Below are 11,449 nucleotides of genomic sequence, written 5' to 3'. Positions count from 1 at the left end.
GCAGCATTCCACAACTACGGAATAGACTCGGAGAGCGCGTATGTTACTCCAGGCCTTCCTATTACCTACTGTTTCTGCAGAAATGTTACTGAGTTAGGAGTTCAAGTATCCATGTGGAGTTTTATTTTAATCACAATGTTCATTCACCGGCGACCACACTATGGAAGACTGCAGTGGCATCGTGGTTTTACCGAAAACTTGACCTTGCCCCTTATAGAAGCCTCTACACCGGGCTATACTTTTCCCCTCGCCCAAACTGCCGCAGTGGCGGTGTGGCCTTTGTCATCAAATCACACCTTGGTCTCTCCCCTACCCCTCTTATGAGGACCTCACCTTGTTCTACCCCTCTTCTTTGTCCTCTGTTATATACTGGATACCCCAGTGGTGAAGGATAGAACACTAGAGCCTGGTCTTCAGTTGCTTCCAAGTCTTTATTCACAGAACTCCATTTAAAAAACACACCGTAGATAAGCTCTCTTATAAATAGATACCAGAGAGTCCCCAAATGATACGCACCACCTGAATACAATTTAACATTATTTGATATAAATCATACAATTAACATCCTCTACCCAACCCCCTAAGCTGGATATCCTCCCTCAACTGCACTACCCTCATCAACCCACACTGTTACGTCATCAAAGAACTCAATCAAGTTAGTCAAACACTAATTTCCTTTTAACAAATCTGTGCTAACTTTCATTTATTAGATCATTCTTTTCCAAGTGCCAGTTAATTTTGTCCCGGACTATTGTCTTTAAAAAGTTGCCCCACCACTGACATTAGGCTGACTGGCCTGTAATTGCTGAGTTTATCCCTCTCCCCTTTATTGAACTAGGGTGTGTCTTTTGCAATCCTCCAGTCCTTTGGCACCATCCTCATATCTAAGGAGGATTGGAAGATTGTGGCCAGAGCCTCTGCAATATCCACCCTTACTTCCCTCAGTAATCTAGGATGCATCTCATCTGAACCAGGTGACTTTTCTACTTTGAATACTGCTGATCTTTTAAGTACTTCCTCTTTATTTTTATCCTATCCAATATCGCTACTACCTCCTCCTTAACTGCTGCAATGCAGCATTCTCTTTAGTGAAGACAGATGCAAAGTATTCATTTAGTACCTCAGCCATGCCCTCTGCCTTCACAAGAAGAACTCCTTTTTTGTTCCTAATCGGTCCCCCCTCCTTCCTTTGACTACCCTTTTACTATTTATATGTTTATAAATGATTTTTGGGTTCCTATTTATATTTGCTGCTAATCTATTCTCATACTCTCTCTTTGCCCCTCATTGCCTTTTTTACATTTCTGTATTCAGCCTGATTCTGTACTGTATTATGAAACTTACATCTGTCAGAAGCCTCCTTTTTTCTGTTTCATTTTAATCTCTATCTTTAATCAGCCAGGGAGTTCTCGATTTGGATGACCTTCCTTTCCCCCTCGTAGGGATGTGTCTTCTCTGTACCTGCACCAACTCCTCCTTGAAAGCCTCCCATTGTTCAATTACTGTTTCGCCTGCCAATTTTTGATTCCAATCCACCTGGGCAAACTCCCATTTCAACTCACTGAAATTAACCCTCCTCCAGTTTAATATTTTCACATTTAATTGTTCCTTGTCCTTTTCCATAACTATTCTAAACCTCGTGATATTACAATCATGGTTCTCCAAATACTCCCCACTGAAACATGCTCCACCTGCCCCATTTCATTCCCTAGAACTAGATCCAGCACTGTTTCCTTCCTGGTTAGGCTGAAAACACACTGTTCCAGAAAGTTCTCTTGTACACATTTCAGGAATTCCTCCCTCTCTTTGCCCTTTATACTTTTACTGTCCCAGATAATATATTGGGATAATTAAAGTCCCCCATTATCACTACTCTAAAGTTCTTGCATCTTTCTGTAATTTGCCTGCAAATTTGCTCCTCGATCTCCATCCCACTATTTGGTGGCCTATAGTATACACCCAGTAGGGTAATTACTTTATTGTTCCTTAATTCTAACCAAATTGACCCCTTTGACCCCAAAACTACATAATCTCTTTCCAGTGCTATAATAGTGGCAGTATTGATCAAAGAAATGAACACCCCTTTCCTTCTCTATCTTTCCTAAATACCTTGAAGCCAGAACTATTAAGTACTCAATCCTCCCCTTCTTTGAGCCAGGTCTCTGTTATTGTCACTACATCATAGTCCCATGTGGCAACTTGAGCCTGCAGCTCACCAACCTTATTTACCACATTATGTGCATTTATACACATGCACTCCAATCTCATCTTAGACTGCCTCGAATTTTCTCTGTCTGAACCCTCCTATTTCTGAACTCTTCTTTACTCTAATGCTATTGGTCCCTCCCAGTCCTCAGTGCACCTTGTTTCTCCTCTCTTATGTTTCATCCTGATGCCCACCCCCCTGTCAAATTAGTTTAAACCCACCCCCACAGCGCTAGTTAACCTCCCTTTGTCCCCACTAAAACCCTGACTCCTACCCCGGTTGCTCCTCCTGGTATGACCCTCATCCTCGCTCCCTCCAAGAGGCAGAGACTTGAGCGTATCTGGAGCCGGTTGAACCAGACTGCAACTTCGGTATCCTATTTGACCCCAAGCTGAGCTTCCGACCCCATATCCTCTCCGTCACACAGACTGCCCACTCCGTAACATCAGTCGTCATTGGACACCTGCTGCTGAAACCTTCATCCATGCCTTCGTCAACCCCTGACTCAACTATTCCAATGCTCTCCTGGCCGGCCTCCCACCTTCCTCCATATACTTCAGCTCATCCAAAACTCTGCTGCCCGTATCCTAACTCGCACCAAGTCCCGTTCACCCATCACCCATCTGCTTGCTGACCTACATTGGCTCCCAGTCCACCACCGCCTCAAATTTAAAACTTGCATCCTCGTGTTCAAATCCCTCCATGGCCTTGGTCCTCCCTATCCCTCTAACTTCCTCCAGCCCTACAAGCTTTGGGGAACTTTGTGTTGCTCTACCTCTGGCCTCTTGTGCTTTCCCCATTCCCTTCATCCCACCATTGGTGGCCGTATCTTCAGCCACCTGGGCCCCACATTCTGGAATTCCCTCCCTAAATCTCCACCTCCCTCTTCCTTTTAAGACCCTCCCTAAAACCCACCTCTTTGACCAAACTTTGTCACCCCTTCTAATATCTCCTTTGGCTTGGCGTCCTATTTTTGTCTGATCATGCTTTTGTGAAGTGCCTTGAGACATTTTTCTATGTTAAAGGCACTATATAAATGCAAGTTGTTGCAAAAGGTTTTACTTGGCTAGGAATAAGATTTGGTTGCAGGGGATTACAAGGGATACTCCAAAAATGGAGCTCAGCTGTTTTTTTGGGTTCCCACAATGACATTCTTTTCCCTCTGAGTTCTAGAAGAAAAAAAATCCGATCGATTGACCATTGGCAAATAACGGATTCTTCTCCTTTCTTTCAGCTCCTGCTTCCAAAATGTTATTTTTTGTATTAATTTCCACTTTTTCTGTATGAATTTTTGTGCTCATTAATTATTAATAGAAAAATTGCCATTTATGTACATAGGATCGGATTTTGCTGAAAAGATAATGGCGTGTGAATGACGCAAAGTGTTATTAATGAACAAATCAGCCAGCAACTTGTGGCAAGGCAGAGATTTCCCATGAATTGTGAATCGCCACCAGTTGTTGGACGATTTGTGCTGCTCTGCTATTAGATTTGCGAAAACGGCACCTCACGCTTAGTCTCTCTGTGAGTTTCATGAAGTTGCTGCATTTGCATATTAATTGCCCATTAAACTCACCACAGAAAGTTAAGTCTAGTAATTAACAGCGTAAGTACCCTTTTGACGACGTGATAATTGTAAATGACTGCCATCAACCGCTCTTACCCAGAAAGTGAACAATTAAAAGTGTGGAGTCTCGTTCCTTCAGGTTGTGAATTGTTGTTAGAGATCTGAAACTATCAAATTTTTAATTTTTAATTTTTTTCTTACTTTTCCTTTCTGTCTCTTAATCCAATCTTTCTTTCTCTTTATTTCTCTTTCTGTATCTGATTTGACATTGAATTCGCCCCCTCTAATTCACAGTCCTTCCGCTGTTTATTTCTCAATCCTTAAATCTCATTGGTTAAGGAGATACACTGTTAGTCTCGTTGTTCACCAAGGTCCCAGATCCCCCATATCAGCTCACACTTCCAGCAACTTCCAGGACAAAACATTTTTGAGCTGAAGGGTGCAGAAAAAAGTCTAACTAATGGGGCAGGCTGCGAGATGCCCTGCTCCTGCAAATTTTGGGCCGTAGTATTTACAACACACAGGCCATTCGGCCCAACGGCTCTATGCCAGTGTTTATGCTCCACACGAGCCTCCTCCCATCTTACTTCATCTCACCCTATCAACATATCCTTCTATTCCATTCTCCCTCATGTACTTATCTCGCTTCCCCTCTGTGCTATTTGCCTCAACTACTCCTTGTGGTAGCAAGTTCCACATTTTAACCGCTTTCTGAGTAATATAGTTTCTCCTGAATTCCTTATTGGATTTATGAGTGACTATCGTAGATTTATGGCTCCTAGTTTTGGACTTCTCCACAAGTGGAAACATCTTCTCTAAGTCTACCCTATCGAATCCCTTCATGATTTTAAAAACCTGTCAGGTCACCCCTCAGTCTTCTCTTTCTAGAGAAAAGAGTCCCAGCCTCTTCATTCTCTCCTGATAGTTGTACCCTCTCAGTTCTGGTATCATCCCTGTAAATCTTTTTATGCACCTTCCACAATGCCTCTATCTTTTTTGTAATATGGAGACCAGAACTGTGCACAGTACTTTTAAGTGTGGTCTAACCAAGGTTCTATGTAAGTGATTTGTGTATCTGTACCCCTAGATCCCTTTGCGCCTCTACCCCATTTAGACTCTTATTTTCTAAGGAGTATGTGACCACCTTATTCCTCCTACCAAAATGCACCTCCTCATACTTATCTATATTGAAATTCATTTGCCAATTACACGCCCATTCTGCAAGTTTGTTAATGTTAGCAAGCGTAAATCGCACTACACGATGGATTCACCATTTTGCTCGTCAGTACTAAAGGGATCTAAGGGTACAGATACATAAATCATTAAGAGTAGCAATGCAGGTTAATAAGGCCATAAAAAATGCAAACAAGCACTGGGGTTCATTTCTAGCGGAATTGAATTCAAAAGCGGAGAAGTTATAGGAACATAGGAACAGGAGTAGGCCATTCAGCCGCTCGTGCCTGCTCCGCCATTTGATAAGATCATGGCTGATCTGTGATCTAACTCCATAACCTGCCTTTGGCCCATATCCCTTAATACCTTTGGTTGCCAAAAAGCTATCTAGCTCAGATTTAAATTTAGCAATTGAGCTAGTATCAATTGCCGTTTGCGGAAGAGAGTTCCAAACTTCTGTGTTAAAGTTATATCTTCAGCTATAGTCTCTCACTGCTTCAGCCATCACTATACTTTCCACCCCCCCCCCCCCCCCTACCAGGAACAGGAGTAGGTCATTCAGCCCCTTGAGCCTGTTCCATCATTCAATTAGATCACGACCCCATTTACCTGCCTGCGATCCATATCCCTTAATACCCTTACCTAACAAAAATCTATCAACCTCAGTCTTGATGCTGGGGTAATTGAAACTTTCCACAGCCTTTTGGGGTGGGAGTTCCAGATTTCTACAAACCAATTACTGACCCATGTCACAAAGTTGCCTCCAATTACTTGAACTTCCATTTTTTTGTAAGTTTTTTGTGCCGAACCTTATCAAATGACTTCTGGATGTCCATATAGACAACATCCATAGACACTCCCCTCCTAGTGAGCCCCTCAAAAAATTCAACTAGATTAGTCAGACATGACTTCCCCTTCACAAATCCATGCTGACTCTCCTTGATCAACTCAAATTTGTTCAAGTGCTCAGTCTGTAATGTGCTTTGAAGACATGACTGGCACTATATGATTACAAGTTCTTTCTTTTCAGCCTTGATGCAGGGTTACACGCACAAAACCTTAATCTGACAAACCTGCTGTGTATTTCCAGCATTTTATTGGCTACGAACTAGTTGGGTTTGGCCATTCCTCAGTTACGCATCTGCACCATATTCTGGCCAGAAATGCAGGATACTGAGTCAAATAGGGCAACCCATTTTCAAAGCTTTCAGGTAGAAATGGCCCTGGTGGGGAGGGGAGAGAGAAATCAGGCAGGGTTCCTTCTCCTGGTCATATCTCAATGACAATGGAGGGGTGGGGATGGAGGAGCCTGGTGTGTGGAAGGGATTGAGTATGGTGAGGACAGCATCAGGGCCGAACATTGTGCTTCCATGTTTGGATCTCGCCAACACTCACTTTCTAGGCTCTTGACCAATGTATTAAGAGGGCTGCTGACCCCCTGTGGAGCTGTCTCAGAAGAGGAGGGAAGAAAATTGAGGACAGTTATAGTCATCAATGTGACCTCACAGCTGACATCTTTTGGCTGCAGGTGGCTCCTTGGCACCATCTAGTGGCTCATTATTTTATTACCATAAATATATTTCTCCAGAGTGGAAAAGGCTTCTTCTCAATGCTGAACGGCTGTTCACCAGTGGTGACAGTGGATATTAACTGAGTTACTTTCTTCACCTGCACATATTTGTTGTCAGGAAGGAAACACTCTTATGGATCCTTTTTTCACTCGCAAGGGTATCACCTCAGGAAAACTGGAGCAACAATGGACCCTGGAGAGTACAAGCTGGAGGAACTGATTTGCAACTAGCAAAGTGGTGAGTCCATGGTGTAGGGCAATTCCTGCTTGCTGGATCCACATTGAGGTTCCTGAGCATCATTAGACCTAAGCCAAATGTTGGCTTTGTTCTGCTGGTTATTAACATAATTGTTGATTAAGGGAGAAGCACAGAAAATGCCAGTTTTCATGCATCACACGTATAATGGGCTCCTTGCGCCCATCCAAAATGTGCCTTGCAGCTGAAGCAGCTTCTCAGGATTCAGAAGGGAACTGCTGCAGAGTTCTGCTGACAGAACATTCACTACAATGGGGATTGTTTTAGTTATCCCTGGTACTTAGTAGTGGATGACTGGCAGGAGCAGAGATGTCAGATGGCACCAGGTGGCACTATCTGGATCTGTCACAGTGCCACCCATCGCATCTACAGGCTCAGCTCCTTGGCAATGACTGAAGAGCCAAGTTTAGCAGGAAGGTGATTAGAGAGATGTGCCATCTGCTTCAGGCAGACTCTCTGACACAAGGACAGCATTGCCCTCAAAGTGGCCAACACCCTAAACTTTCATGCCTCCAGCTCCTTCCATATTGGTGTGTGGGGCATCACCAGTATCAATCAATTTGCTGTCCATTTGTGCTGCAATAACAACAAAAACTTGCATTTATATAGAGCCTTTAACATAGTAAAACGTCCCAAGGTGCTTCACAGGAGTGTAAGTTAACACTGAGCCAAAGAGGAGACATTAGGACAGGTGACCAAAAGCTTGGCCAAAGAGGTAGGTTTTAAGGAGCATCTTAAACCTCGCTGCCTCTCTTTCCTCCTTTAAGGAAGGAATTCCAGAGCTGAGGACCTAGATGGCTGAAGGCACAGCCACCAATGGTGGTGTGAAGGAAATGGGGGATGCACAAGAGGCCAGAGTTGGAGGAACGCAGAGTTCTAGGAGGGTTGTAGGGCTGGAGGAGGTTGCAGAGATAGGGAGGGGCAAGGCCCCTCAAAGAGGTAACATACTTTATTCAATATGACCAACACCTCATCTCCAATCCCACTGAACAGTATTATGATAGGTCTCCAATCCTACCAGACTGTTGGTTGCCCTGAAATACACAAGCTAATTGATGGTACCCATGAGGCTATCTGGGCCCCTAGCCATAATGCAATGGGCTACACGAACAGAGAAGGGTTCGACTTCATCGATTTGCAGCTGGTCTGTGATCACCATATCATGCAGTTAATGTGTCCCACGGAGGGGTGGGAGGGAAGGTGAAGGCACACAGATCTGGCAACACTGATTTGTAACTTTCTAAGAGATCTTTACAAAAAATAAATTTGATATTTTGTGATGGTTTTACAGAAGTATATCTCGGTCTGCCTCTCTCTTTGTCTTTGGATCACTTTCTCTGTCTCATTCGTGTCACTATTTAGAATATTTACAGTTTCTAACCATCAACAAAACACAGTTGATAATTAGATGACAATTAGAGGCTGTTATTATTAGATACATGACTATTGTAATTAGATACAAACCTCTGTGTTATTACTACAACAACAACAGCAACTTGCATTCATATAGTGCCTTTAACATAGTAAAACTTCCCAAGGTGCTTCACAGGACCGTGACATAAGGAGATATTAGGACAAGTGACCAAAAACTTGATCAAAGAGGTAGGTTTTAAGGAGCATCTTAAAGGAGTATTGAGGCGGAGAGGTTTAGGGAGGTGATTCCAAAGCTTATGGCCTAGGCAGCTGAAGGTGCAGTGCCAGTGGTGGAGTGATTAAAATCGGGGATGCACAATAGGCAAGAATTGGAAAAGCACAGAGATCTCGGAGGGTTGTAGAGCTGGAGGAGGTCACAGAAATAGGGAGGGACGAGGCCATGGAGGGATTTGAAAACAAGGATGAGAATTTTAAAATCATTACAGGGGTTCTATCTTATTAGATATAGGAGTCTGCATTATCATTCGATATAGGTTTCTGTGTTATTAATAGATACAGGAGTCTGCATTATTTATAGATACAGGTCTCTGTGCTATTATTAGATACAGGAGTCTAGTGTGTTATTAGATACAGGGCTCAGTGTTAATAGATACAAGAGTCTATATTATGATTAGATATAGGTTTATGTGTTATTATTAGATACAAGGTTCTGTATTATTGGTTACAGGGTCATACATTCATGCCAAAACTTGGACGAAAGAGAAAGATTGCAAAGTTTCATACTGAATGATGGTAGATGTTTGTTCAGCAAATATACAAGTGAGGCATTTTCTACTAAAATTAGTGCATGTGGCTAAAATGGTGTCGTTATAGCTTTGCCTGTGGTTAGTCAACAATTTCTATTGGCCAACTCAGCCATAGATAAACAATTAAATGTAAGAAATTTGGAATAGAGAGCAGGAGAAACTTCTTTACACACAAAGTTGTGAGCCTGTGGAATTCACTTGCAAGATTAGTGGTTGAGGCAGAAACTATTTCAACATTCAAGATGAGCTTGGATAGGTGGATGAAGGATAGGGGATGAACAGATGAGGGAAAAGAAAATGTGATTAGAACTATTTGCTCATTGGAGAGTAAATGCCGACATGGACTGGTTAGGCCGAATGGTCTTTTTCTATACGTTGTAACTTATACGTATTTCTATGTATTAGGTGGTTACATGGGTTCATGTTATTATTAAATACAAGACTTATTATTGGATACAGGGCACCATGTTATTGGCAGATAAGGGGTTCAGGGTTAATATTACTGCGTTATTATTGGATACAGGAGTTTATAGAGGGCTCCATGTTATCATTAGATACAAGACTGTGTTACCATTAGAAACAGGACTTTGTTATTATTAGACACAGGAGGTTGCAATCTTATTATTAGATGCTAGCAGCTTCCTGTGGCTTTTTCACTGAGTCAGATTATGTGCTATTTTATATTGACAGGAATGCTATTCAATATAATGCACAATGTATTATATAATACAGGGGTATTACACACACACAATTTATTAAAAATATTTTTATATCATGCAAAACACAATGTATTATTATATAGTGCAGGGGTGTTGTGCCATGCAGCATGAAATGAGTTATATAATATAGCTGATTTCTGTGCCATTGCTTCTGGAGAAAATTGAAAACAAAATTGTCTCTCTTCCTACAATTGTCTCTCTCATTGTTTCCTTCTTTATCATTCTTTCTGTGTCAATCTCTCTGTTTTCCTGTTTGTCTTCCACTTTTTTTTCTCTCAGTATGGTTTTCAGAAACTTTATATTAAGGTGCCTACTTGTTTATTTATTGCTGAATCTTTATCTCACACTTCCTCTTACAGTTTGTCTGGGATTTGGAGCTTAGCAAATCCCTCCATGGCCTTGCCCCTCCCTATCTCTGTAACCTCCTCCTGCCCTGCAGCTGAGAAGGTTCACTAGGTTGATTCCGGGTATGGAAGGGTTGCCTTATGAATTTAGAAGAATGAGAGGCGATCTTATTGAAACATATAAGATTCTGAGGGGACTCAATGGGGTAAATGCTGAGAGGATGTTACCCCTCATGGGGGAATCTAAAACTAGGGGGCATAGTCTCAGAATAAGGGATCGCTCATTTAAGACGGAAATTAGGAGGAATTTCTTCTCCCAGAGGGTTGTGAATCTTTGGAATTCTTTACCCCAAAAAGCTGTGGAGGCTGAGTCATTGAATACATTTAAGGCTGAGTTAGACAAATTTTTGATCAGCAAGGGAGTCAAAGGATATGGGGAAAGGGCGGGAAAGTGGAGTTGAGGTAAAAATCAGATCAGCCATGATCTCATTGAATGTCGGAGCAGGCTCGAAGGGCCAAATAGCCTACTCCTGCTCCTATCTCTTATGCTGTTATGGTCTTATGACCCTCTGAGATCTCTGCGCTCCTCCAATTCTTGCCTTGTGCAACCACGATTTTAATCACTCCATCATTGCGGCCGCGCCTTCAGATGCCTAGGCCCTAAGCTCTGGAATTCCCTCCCTAAACCTCTCCGCCTCTTGACCTCTCTCTCCTCATTTAAGATGCTCCTTAAAACCTACCTCTTTGACCAAGCTTTTGGACACCTGTCCTAATATCTCCTGTCAAATTTTGTCTGATAACGCTCCTGTGAAGCGCCTTGGGACGTTTTACTATGTTAATGGTTCTATATAAATGCAAGTTGTTGTTGTCAAGTTGTTTTCCTTTGGGAAATGCCCCACGAGCTTAGAACAGTCAGGCTGGTTCTGGCAGGTCTCACAATGTGCGAATTGGTCGGGAAAGCACAATAGAAAGTCTAAGTTGCTAATTGGATTGAATGGCTGCAGACATCACATTGCAAGGCTTCCACTTGTGGGGGAAGACCAGAACTAGGGGCCATGAATATAAGGTAGTCATTAATAAATCCAATAGGGAATTCAGGAGAAACTTCTTTACCCAAAGAGCGGTCAGAATGTGGAACTCACTACCATTAGGAGTGGCTGAGGCGAATAGCGCAGATGCATTTAAGGCGAAGCTAGATAAGCACATGAGTGAGAAAGGAATAGAAGGATAGGGGTTAGATGAAATAGGGTTAGATGAAATAGTGAGGGAGGAGGCTCGTGTGGAGCATAACCACTGGCATGGACCTGTTGGGCCAAATGGCTATTTTCTGTGCTGTACATTCTATGTAAAAATTACCTGCTCGTTTGTTATTTGTCAGACATTGCTGGACATAATTGGCTGTCGTTTTTACAGTGGCTGTGCAAAAGTAATTAA

Source organism: Heptranchias perlo, chromosome 2 (assembly GCF_035084215.1).
Source record: "Heptranchias perlo isolate sHepPer1 chromosome 2, sHepPer1.hap1, whole genome shotgun sequence".
NCBI lineage: Eukaryota > Metazoa > Chordata > Chondrichthyes > Hexanchiformes > Hexanchidae > Heptranchias > Heptranchias perlo.
This window is presented reverse-complemented; position numbering follows the sequence as displayed.